The sequence below is a fragment of the Schistocerca americana genome, chromosome 7, assembly GCF_021461395.2.
Source record: "Schistocerca americana isolate TAMUIC-IGC-003095 chromosome 7, iqSchAmer2.1, whole genome shotgun sequence".
Taxonomy (NCBI): Eukaryota; Metazoa; Arthropoda; class Insecta; order Orthoptera; family Acrididae; genus Schistocerca; species Schistocerca americana.
This window is the reverse complement of record NC_060125.1, coordinates 468619732-468632021: the sequence shown is the minus strand read 5'-3', so window position 1 is coordinate 468632021 and position 12290 is coordinate 468619732.

The window sequence follows — 12290 nt, the reverse complement described above, 5'->3', positions numbered from 1 at the left end:
TGCGGTTCCAGACTGCAGCGCCTTTAACCGCACGGCCACTTCGGCCGGCTATTCGATGCCAATGAGTGCACTTTGGAGATCGATACATAGAGCTGGAGGCCACAAGAGTCCGCGTGTTGACTGCCGGCCCATGACGTAATAGCCGCCACCAGAAGTTTCGTTGGCGTGGCAGTACTGCAAGATGAACGCATGCAGCCTGCTGACGAGGCACTGCTCCAACAGCTCGGCTGTATTTTGTTGGTTCGTTGATTCGTGGGGAGGGGAGCAAACGGCGAAGTCATCAGTCCCATCGGAGTAGGGAAGAAACCATCCTAGCATTTGCCTGAAGCGATTTAGCGAAATCACGGAAAACCTAAATCAGGATGGGCGGACGCGAGTTTGAACCGTCGTCCTTCCAAATGCGAATCTGCTAACCACTGCGCCACCTCGCACTGTGCTTTGGAAGACAATCCTGTGTTGCTGCCTAATAAACGTGTTATTGTCAATTATGTGTTCTCGGCGCTATTGAGCGCAACTTGTCCCTCACTACCGCATCCTACACGGCTGCTTCCTGATGACTGCTGTTGTCAGGGACTGGACTTCTATAATATCTTCATTTAATAATAATACCATATGAAATAATACTCTGGCGTAAATCATCTTTAAGTTTTGTGGTGCTCACCCATGATCATCTTGTAGACATCTGTTTAAGCGGTTGGACATTCTGATTGCTGCTTTACAGTATATTTATTCCCTCATCAATGTGTAAATAATCCACTGCAGTTCAAAATGACCAATGATGCGTGATGGCTGGGTGTTGTGTGCTGTCCTTAGGTTAGTTAGGTTTAAGTAGTTCTAAGTTCTAGGGGACTGATGACCATAGATGTTAAGTCCCATAGTGCTCAGAGTCATTTGACCAATGATGTACATCACTACAGTAACAGAAGGAAAACTGACAGTCATTATTCCACATTAAGGTCGTCTTTAACACAAAATTTGGTGCACAATTCTGCAACTAAAATTTTGGTAACTTACCCATTATTTAACTTACCCATTATTATACGCACATAAAAATTTTTTTGCATCACCTCAGTTCCGAGAGTTCCGGGACTTGTACAGAAAACTGGAACAGAGGTCAAAATAAATGTCATTTTCGCCCTTTTTATTGCTCATGATAACCACACATTGCATGTTGTATCACCATACAGCGAGATCTTCAGAGGTGGTGGTTTAGAGTGCTGTACACACCGGTACCTCTAGTACCGAGTAGCACAAGATCCGCTGATAACTTGTTCGATACGTGATGGCATCGACTCGTATAAGGCGCGAATGGTGTCCTTTGGTACAGCCATCCATGCTACATTTCCCTGGTTCCAAAGTTCATCTATGGTGGCTGGCACTGAGTCACAGCGCTGCACCCGTCGTTTCGCCATATCCCACACACTTTCGATTCCCGAGGAGTCGTGATCTGGCGGGCCGGGGCAAAAGGCTGACATCCTGTGACACCAAGAAAGCGCGTGTTCGCGAAGCAACATGTGGTCGCTCAATGCCTTGCTGAGAAACGTCGTCTGGGGTGTATGGCTGCGGCTCGCAGGATATCATTCACGTAGGTCAAAGTGCCCTGACACGAACCAACTGCGATTTGTGGTTGTACCCAATAGCATCCAACTCCATAAGGTCTTGAGTTGTGTGAAAACAGTCACTGTGACGCCGCTCCCCTGTGTGCGAGGAACCAAAATGCAGCCATAATTTTCAAACAAACAGAACCTGGATTCGTTCGAAAACTCTATTTGATGCCATTTCCTGTCCCCAGTGACGTCGTTCCATATACCATTGCCGTCGAGCATGTTTCTGCCCATTCGTCAAAGGCAGCCGGAGAGGTGGACGACGCGCTCTTAAACGGACTGTCATCCGTAATAGTGTATGATCTATTAAACTGTTCCACTGCTGCGCCTGGGCCGAGGACGGCGCAGATGCGTCCTGTAGTGCCATTAAGTGAGGTGTCTTATATTCTCGGGGGGCGGCCAGGGTGGTGCGACATGACCAATCTCGCCGTATCTTACGGCCATCTGTGAACCATTCTGCACATACCCATTGAACTGCCGAAACACTTCGTTCCACACCAGCAGCAATTTCCCAGATGGATGCATCACCTTCTATCATGCCAATAATGCGGCCTCTTTCAAACTCACAGATTTGACGGTACCGTTCGCGCACACGTCTACGAGGCATCCTGCACGTCTCCTCAAAGTCACACTAATCCATTACGTTCGGTTCATAGCGACAACGAGAGGATTAATAGAAGAGATAGACATGATCCAGCGAAAAGCAGCGCGATTCGTCATGGGGACACTTAGTCAGCGCGAGAGCGTTACGGAGATGCTGAACAAGCTCCAGTGGCGGACACTTCAAGAAAGGCGTTACGCAATACGGAGAGGTTTATTATCGAAATTACGAGAGAGCACATTCCGGGAAGAGATGGGCAACATATTACTACCGCCCACATATATCTCGCGTAATGATCACAACGAAAAGATCCGAGAAATTAGAGCAAATACGGAGACTTACAAGCAGTCGTTCTTCCCACGCACAATTCGTGAATGGAACAGGGAAGGGGGGATCAGATAGTGGTACAATAAGTACCCTCCGCCACACACCGTAAGGTGGCTCGCGGAGTATAGATGTAGATGTAGATGTAGAGAGCCGCAGTCAAATTTTACCGGTAGGCGGTGTTGCGCCGAGATGTCGATGATGACCTTGAATCTGCGGGCCGACATGGATCAAATGCTAATCATTTCTGCAGAACACACTAATGTACGTGTCCTGTGGATATTAACGTCCTATCTCTAGTCGTTCAAGGTGTTTTTCTTCTGAACATGAGTGTATCTAATTAACTGGGATACAGAGGAATTGTAGCTTTCTGATATGACTGTGTAGTTCACGTGTATTGAGTGCCTGTCACTTAAATACAAATCGTTCACAATTCAAGAGGTATAAGATATTCTACTTCTTTACGGAGAACGCAGAAAGAACGCGGAGAGAACAATTAAATTCTCAGCGTAAAGTATCTCGATAGGCGGTATCCAAGAGGACGACAGTTCAGCGAATGTACAAAAAATATTAATTCGAGAACACTGAAATGCTACGTAAACACGAAGGTCATACTGAAAGTAGTGACCAACAATTTTTAAATCTCTTCCTGTTTGGGCATGGGTGTGTGTGTTTGACCTTAGGATAATTTAGGTTAAGTAGTGTGTAATCTTAGGGACTGATGACCTTAGCAGTTAAGTCCCGTAAGATTTCACACACCTTTTTTTTCTTCTTGTTTGTTTTTGAGAGAAACCAAGTATATCGCCGCAATCTATGGGCTTTTCGCTTACCTTTTAACATAGTCTCCATTTCTGTGCTCACATTTTCCCCATCGTTCTGCATATTGGAAAATACGCTGACGATAGAATTCTGTACCAGATGCACGAAGACAATGACGCGCTGCCTTTTGAATATCCTCCACCGTCTCGTGCTGTTGGCGCCGCATTTATTCCTTTACAGCTTACACGCCTGTCTCAATACGCGTCAAAATAACATCACCTTCATTTTGAAATCCCTGAAGAAGGTTTTTGGCTGATGGCCAACCTCAGAAGTTTCTGGTCTTCGGTCAATAAACATGGAACCCAACGGACACAAACTTTTAGGTAACCTAAGCCGTGAATCATTTCTTGCATTGCATTGTCTCTTACTGCAAGCTTAGCGGCGAAGTCGTTCACTGTCACACGTCTGTCTTCTTTGATGAGTTCCGCAGTACTTTCCTTGTTGCGTTCCGTGGGGGCAGCTCGCGGGTGACTGCTACGAGACTCATCTTGAATACTCGTTTCCCTGTCTTTGAAATGCTTCGCAATCTCCTAACACTGCTAGCATCTGTGCAAATATATCTATAGGCACGTTGGAGTCTGAGGTGAATTTTAACCAGGAATTCAATGACGGCACGCTGTCGAAACGAAACGTCGATGTCCGTCATTTGGAAATACCGCCTGTGATCACGTGATAGACGCAAATGACGTCATATTATAGCAACATGTGGCTGGAAGTCTGTAGATTACCATCGTGCAGTCGTTTTTGTTACAATGTTGGGATTTGAATTTTAACAATGAGTTGTTCACGATATCCAGTATGGCCCTCGTGGTAAGGTGTGGAGCGAACGAAAAAGGTGCTCCGGTTGCTTTGCTCATAATCCACATTCTATCTCCATGCAACTTGTTGAGACTCCTGGGACAAGTCAGCCCAGCGTTGATCGCATTTTGGGCTGATTCCATCCATACGACGAGTCACTCATCAGCGAGTTACGCAGTGGGATTGCAGAACACGAATGCAACTCCATTACTCACAAGTCAGATCGAGTATGATATCACAATAGCAGTTTCTTTCTTCAAAGAACTCTCTTTATTGATGAAGCAATCTTTGCATACAATGAGGATCTAAATGTGAGAAATATGCCGTATTATAGCTGAGAAAAAAATGGCTCTGAGCACTATGGGACTTAACATCTTAGGTCATCAGTCCCCTAGAACTTAGAACTACTTAAACCTACCTAACCTAAGGACATCACACACATCCATGCCCGAGGCAGGATTCGAACCTACGACCGTGGCAGTCCCGCGGTTCCGGACTGAAGCGCCTAGAACCGCACGGCCACCGCGGCCGGCATTATAGCTGAGAATCCGCAATGACTGAGGCAGGTTGAATGTAAAAGATAGTGCATTGTGAACATTTATTTTGGTTTTATTATATATTTCGTAACTGGTTCTTACTTCAGCAAATAACACTGGGTAACAAAATTTTTCAAATTGCCAGTTGCAAGTGATGTTTTTTCTGATTCCTAATATTTCCGATCTACTGATTTCAATTAGGAAATCGGTTTCGCTCTCCATGCTCTGGTTTTCATGCAGTTCACTCTTCCATTCCAGCCGTTTTTGGTTAGGTTAATTACTTACACATTTATGTTGTCGACGGGATTGTGGTATTGTATTTTTTTTTTCTTTCGGATCCGAAGTCATTTTATCATGGCTAAGAAGAGATGTCAACGTAACAATCACCCAAACATTTTGTGTTACATTTGTGGATACTACATCCTTATTCATTGAAGAAACAATATAACATCCTTTGTGAGGTGACCAAGACAAAACATGGGTCCTATATACATTACACTGAGGTAACAAAAGCCGTGGGATAGCGATATGCACATATACAGATGGCGGCGGTATCGCATATACAAGGTATGTGTAATAGGGCACCACAATGGCGGAGCTGTCATTTGTACAAAGGTGATTCATATGGAAAGATTTCCGACGTCATTATGGCAGCCCGACGGGAATTAATAGACTCTGAACGCGGAATGGTAGTTGGATCTAGACGCATGGCACATTCCATTTCGGAAATCGTTAGGGAGCTCAATATTGCGGCTTCAGCAATGCCAAGAGTGTGCCGGGCATTATTTCTCACCACGGGCAACGCAGTGACCGACGGCCTTCGCTTAACGACCGAGAGCAGCAGCGTTTGCGTAGAACTGTCAGCGCTAACAGACAAGCAACAGTGCTTGAAATAACCGCGGAGATCAATTTGGGACGTACGACAAATGTATTCGTTAGGACAGCGCAGCGAAATTTGGCGTTGGTGAACTATGGAAGCACATGACCGATGCCAGTGTCTTTGCTAACAGCACCACATGGCCTGCAGCGCCTCTGCTGGGCTCGTGACCAAATCGGTTGGACCCTCCACGACTGAAAAACGGTGGCCTGCGTCAGATGAGTCCCGATTTCAGTTGCCAAGAGCTGATGTTAGATTTCGAGTGTGACGCAGAACCCACGAATCCATGGAACCAAGCTGTCAACTAGGCATTTTGCAAGCTGGTGGCGGCTCCATAATGGTGTGGGCTGTGTTTACATTGCATGGACTGTGCCCTGTGGGCCACCTGAACCGATCGTTGACTGGAAATGGTTATGTTCAAAAATGTTCAAATGTGTGTGAAATCGTGTGGGACTTAGCTGCTAAGGTCATCAGTCCCTAAGCTTACACACTACTTAAACTAAATTATCCTAAGGACATACACATACACCCATGCCCGAGGGAGGACTCGAACCTCCGTCGGCACCAGCCGCACAGTCCATGACTGCAGCGCCTAATGGTTATGTTCGGCGACTTGGAGACCATTTGCGGCCATTCGTGGCAAGTGTAGGGGTTTATCTTTCGGAATCCGCGTGTCCTAGAGAGAACCAGTGGATCACAGAAATGATTACTATTTCTGTGCCGTTAATACAAAGGGAATTTGTACGAAAAACAAACATAAAATATCCTAACATCTCCTCGGCTGTCAGACCTACTCTGGACGCTATTGAACTACCACATCCAGTTTTTACAGGATTTACACCATCTGCAGATACGGAAAGGGATCAAAACCCGGAGACCTGTGAAGAAAGTGACTTTCACGTGTGTTCTTCTAATGTCTCACAGTCTTTAACTGTCCATCAGTTTAATCGTTCTGAGCTGAATGACATTGAGCGTGGTTTGGTTTTCTCCAAACTTGCAGCTGAAGTGTTAGCCTCTAGATTTCAAGCAAAATGTGTACCGAGTGATTGTGTAAAAGAATCATATTACCGAAAGAAGCAAAATAAATTTTTTTATTGCCTTAATGTCTCAGTTATTCTTCAGAACTTAGGGTTTAAACTGTACAATCCGACTGGGGATTATTTGTGGGCAGTTCAAAATCCAGTTTCAAGTGTGTTCTACTACATAATGGAAATATATATGCATCTATTTCAGTTGGTCATTCTGTGTATTTACGAGACGAGCATAATGATGTGAAGACTGTGATTAACCTACTAAAATACAAGGAGCACAACTGGACAATGTGCGTGGACCTCAAAATGGTTAATTTGCTGCTATGAAAACAGAGAAGATTACAAAGTATCCCCGCTTTCTTTGCATGTAGGACAGCCGAGCACACGATACGCACTGCAGCCAGAAATAATGGCCCATATGTCAAACTGCAAGCCAAATGTTAACAATGACCCAATTGCCAGTACGGAGAAAATAAATTCCCTCTACGCCGTATCAGATTGCGTTGAATTAAGAGTTTGTTAAATCACTCGATAGAGACTGTGAGTACTTCCAACATATAGTCAGAGTTCTTCCTGCTTTGTCCTTTGAGAAGATCGAGGCAGGGGTATTAAATGGACCCCGGATTCAGATACTTGTACGTGATGAAGTTTTTATCACAAAAATGAACATCGAGCAAAGGGCTGCATAGGTGTCATCCGTGTCGGTAGTGGAAAACTAGCTATGAAAGTCTCGTAGCTCTTCATGTCCTGGGATGCAGTATGAGTATCAAACTCCATTTTTTTTAACAGCCATCTTGATAAATTCCTGAAAACTTAGGAGACGTCGGTGACGAGCAAAGCGAACAGTTCCGGCAGGACCTCAAGACTATGGAAGAGCGCCATCAAAGGACATGGGACAAACATATGATGGAGGACTATTGCTGGAGTGTAAACGAGACCTCCCTGAAATAATCCACAAACGGAAGAGTTTGAAACGAAAATTTCTGCCTCAACGAAATGTGTTAGTTATAGGTCACATTTATCTAATAGTAACCTGATCATATGGTATATGTTTCAGTTTATACCACTGAATAGATTTAGACTGTGTTTATATTTAATTCGTATTTAATTTAATTTAATTTGTGCTACCTACGTTATGATTTAATGATAAAAACATGAAATATTGACGTGTGTCGACTTCAAAGAAACTGGAGCTGGCAGGAATGAGCTGATTTCATATCTGAAACAAACACCCATAAATTAGGTAAGAACAATTGATGATAGCAAAGCAACAAAAATGCTATTGACCATTGTAAGAGATAAGTCCAATTTGTTACAGTAGTACTACTGGGGCAGCTAGAGGAAGTTCCACTTAAAATATGTAGATGTGGTACCAACACGAAGGCTATCAGCTAACCACTCGCTTCTGGTTACGAAAGCGCTCTCCCAGTTCTTGTCTGGTCTTTGATTAGCGCTCTCCCAGTTCTTGTCTGGTCGTTGATTAGTACGTCAAGGTATTACCAGTCTGCCTACACATTTGCTTGCTTTGACGCCACTGGGATTTTTTTTTCTATGGAGTAAGCTCAAAGATGAAGTTTGTGCCCGACTCCCGACGACCCCAGAAGATTTAAGACATCGCATTGTTCCAGCGTGTGCAGTGGTATTGAAGGAATCTCTACAGTCTGCCCAGAAGTTCTTGCATCAGTCACTGCAAATGAACATTGCTATAAACTACGGGCATTTTGGACACCTAGTGATGTAAATGGAACTGTTCACTTTCTTTTTTGATTTTCGTTTCGTTCCTGTTTCTGATGTGTAATGTTAAATTGTAAGTGTGTGTTTCGAAATTAAATTTATGTTAATTTTTTGTCCTGTGAAGTCATTATTTAACAGTATTTATACTTTAGTTTGTTGTCTGAAAATCGACACGATTTATAACTTTCGAAGATCTGGCAAAACAAGAGGAGACCTGGTAGTGTAGTTAACTGGTGAATCATCCTTAGCTGCCACGTCCTTTGCTTTCCAGTTGGAGTGTCGGTCCAGCAAGATTTAGCCACGTGTGCTTAATGTAAGTTAAATTAAAATTTGTTTCAACTATTCTGAATTTGCAATTAGACTTTCGTATCCGCGTCAAGTTGCAACGCCCATCAACAGAAAGTAACAGTTCCATGTGGCAACACGAACTACTGCAAAAGATAGTTCGAAGTTCCCAGAGAGATAAACCCCACTTCTAAAAATTCCCCAAACTACTTATTAGATGATAAGCCGAAACGCGGTTGAAGTGGCGTCTTTGGGATCTACTACACTTGCATCAGAAATTACTTTGGTTCGTTTGAAAAAACGTTGTTGATACCGATAATATCGTAATTAATATAACTATGACAAGAGATTATAAGTCTTTTAATGAGGTCTTTAATACTGTTCATCAGTGTGAAAACAGAATTACGATGTTTCTAAGTGTACCGTAAATATTTGAGGCTAATGTCTTCGATGAATCACTTCGCATGCTGAAGCTTGTGCTTATCTAAGTTGAATCCTACTAAATGTTGAAAATACTTTACAGTTAACGTCTAAAGTCTTTCATTTGTGAAAAGTAAAGTTTATACAATATTAACTACTTTGTATGGGTAAAAACAAATGCAAACTATCAGCTTGCATCTTTTCATAATCATCTTGTAAATGTTGAAGTTCTTTTCAGTTCCGTGCTCGCTAAACATTATAAACGCGAAAAGCATTTCAAATCCGCGTGCCACTTCCCAAACAAACTAGTCATGAAATAAATCAACACCACACAGCAATAACAACATGTAATGGCGGCGAAAACGCTGTGCTTTGCGAACAAGTCGTAGAAAATGCGTGTATAACGACAACAGCGAAATAAATAAGCATGTTACCTCAACACGACCAAAGAAATATCATCACAACATCGAAAACAGCGAGTAACACATTAAATAACCCGACAGCAATTCTCAGTCAGAGATGAATAATAAACATAAAAATAAAAAAGTTTTGCTGTATGCAGATGACACGCTGTGGCTGTTTAGTAGTTCTAAAGCTACCAGCATAAACGACCAGTAGCTTCGTGTGAGGTATGTAAACAAGTGTATGCATCCATTTTATTTCCAAATTCACTATAAAACTAGAACCTTTTTGAGCATCACTGAATGCCCCAACTCAGCGATACATGTCTCAACTTTGTACTGTATGCAAACTTACGTAAAACATTTGCCAATAATCGCTCTTTTACAACTGTTAATATTTTGTACCAAAATTTTCATTAGGGGTTAACATGTAACAACAATTTTTCAGAGATAAAATAAATAAATAAACCCACTGAAGATAGCACAAATAGTCCTGAAACATGTCTGGGTGGAAACAAAACTACAAAACAGTGTCTTGCATAAGACGGAATTCCTCCTCATTGTACTTTTCAGATTCCTGATATGTATATTCGTTTATTACGTTAACTCTGCAGTTGATAACATCATTTCATGTTTCGCAAAGCAAACATGTCACTTTGTAATGCCGAGTTAGAATCAATGTGACTGTACAACTAACCAAGTAGAGATCTTGGTGTCACCAATAGCACGGTACACAATTATGACCATTTCATCCACAAGCAGAAGAACAAAACAGCCGAAGTGGTATTTAGCAAGCTTGATGGTTTTATGTGGTAGCTAGGTGAAACATGTACTGTTGTCACGTGGAACGCCTCGTGTCTGCTAAACTATAGATTCCTGCGTTTAGTCCCTTTTGATCGTGGCGTCAGCCTTTGTGCCTCATATTTTGATCTCCAGAGACCATAGAACGGTGATGAGGGTCTTCTCCAGGAAATTTATAAGCAACCAACGCTATCGTCACAGATTAAATGTGTAGCGTATTGGTGTTTGATATTAATTATTATGCCTGCCTTCTTGATAAATGTTCTTCGCAGACGATTGTGCGGTGGCGTTCGAGTTTGATGTAAAGCTAATGCTTTACTAAGAACGTTTTTAATGGAAGTGGTATGCTCTCGCCATCTTCTGACTTTTGAACTCTACCAGGCAGCTCTAAGATGATCTAGATGTAAATGTGGATTCCAGACCATGATGTAACATGGCATTTTTCACTAATGTATATCATTTGAAGATGCGAAAGAAATGGTGAGTGATAAGCAACAAAAAAGACATAGGACCGTCAGAAGACTGAGTACCGTCTGAGGACTGAACCCCGGACCTTTAGATTTATAAGTCGGCACTACACTTGGAGCTAATCTCTTGGACTCCTTGTAAAGGACGAAGTTTAATAGACAGTATTTGGTCCGCATGTGGAGGATAAGAGGTAGTGTGCAGTTTCTGAACACCAGAATTTGTGCCAATGCCGTGGGTTAATTCCAAACCTTTCCATAGTGATTCATAAAGTGAAGGCACGTAACGCTGTTGATGGCGTCCCATCGATCGGTCTGTTGGATGGGACGTTAAGCCTGGCACGAGACCCTTTGTGGCATCCGAGAGAAGTAGGCTCCCTGTCAGTACCGTGTTTCGCTCTCCATCTTCTCTCTGAGCGACGCCAACAACAAAAACGTGGTATTCAGTGCGCACAAACTCCTCACTGTCACTCACATATTCACTCACACGGCACCATCGTCTGTGGGGCGGCACGAATTTAAAGATAAAAGTACTGGTAGAATAATTTTTTGTAACTTGTCACTAGAACTTCACCTTCAGTAACCTAGCAAATGCTCAAACATTATACATTATATCGATAAAAGCTAGACGACAGCATATGTGCTGTGTAGAACGACGATATCAAACAACAGTCTTGAAGATAGATGCTTTATGCAAAGATAACTGCTGGCGTACCATCGAAGTTACGATGGTAAAGCGCAGCATGTCCAATAAACAACGTATACAAGCCGCCATGTACCTACAATGAAATTTGTACTTTTTATCACGTAATGAAACTGAGTCATTTAATGCTCTGTATTAAAGTATCGCGATAGAGCGTTAAGAATGTATTTTGATAATTTATTTTATATTAATCGCGTAGAACATTTCGTAAACGTGAACTTTACATAAGCAGTCACAGATGACCAAGCTGCTGGATTCATCTAATCACAGAACACAGAAGAAACAAATCAATTATTTATGGATAATTTCCCCTGTCGCTACATGCTGAAATAACATTATGTTTAACAACGTTACAATGCAAGGAGTTTCAAATTTGTTCCACAGCATGCAGAATAGATGCAACTTTATCATCGTCTTCAGGGCCCCCTGCTGAATAGAGTGCTACTCCAGGACTTTTTGTTGATTATAAACTGGTCCGTAATAAACCTAGTCGAGAGGGCAGTAGACGTTGACTCATGGGGCTGTCTGCAATGCGGTTTGATTAACAGGCCCTCCATATACAGTGGTGAGCCAAACATTATGAACACTGCCCATCGTTAGTCTGAATATCGCCTGCTGTCTTTGAGAGCATTTCAGGGGGTAAGGAAAGTATAAAAGCGGAGCAGAGACGAAATGGAAATCATTCTAGCGACTTTGACAAGAGAGCAGATTGTTATGGTCTGGCACCTAGCAACGAGAGTCTCGGAAACGGCGAAGTTTGTGGCCTGTCCGCGAGCTACTGTAGTGAGCGTCTATGGAAAATCGATGGAAATGGAAATGAGCGTTTGGCGTCATTGGCCGGAAGGCCCCTTGTGGGGCAGGTCCGGCCATCTTGGTGCAGTTTTTATTGCAT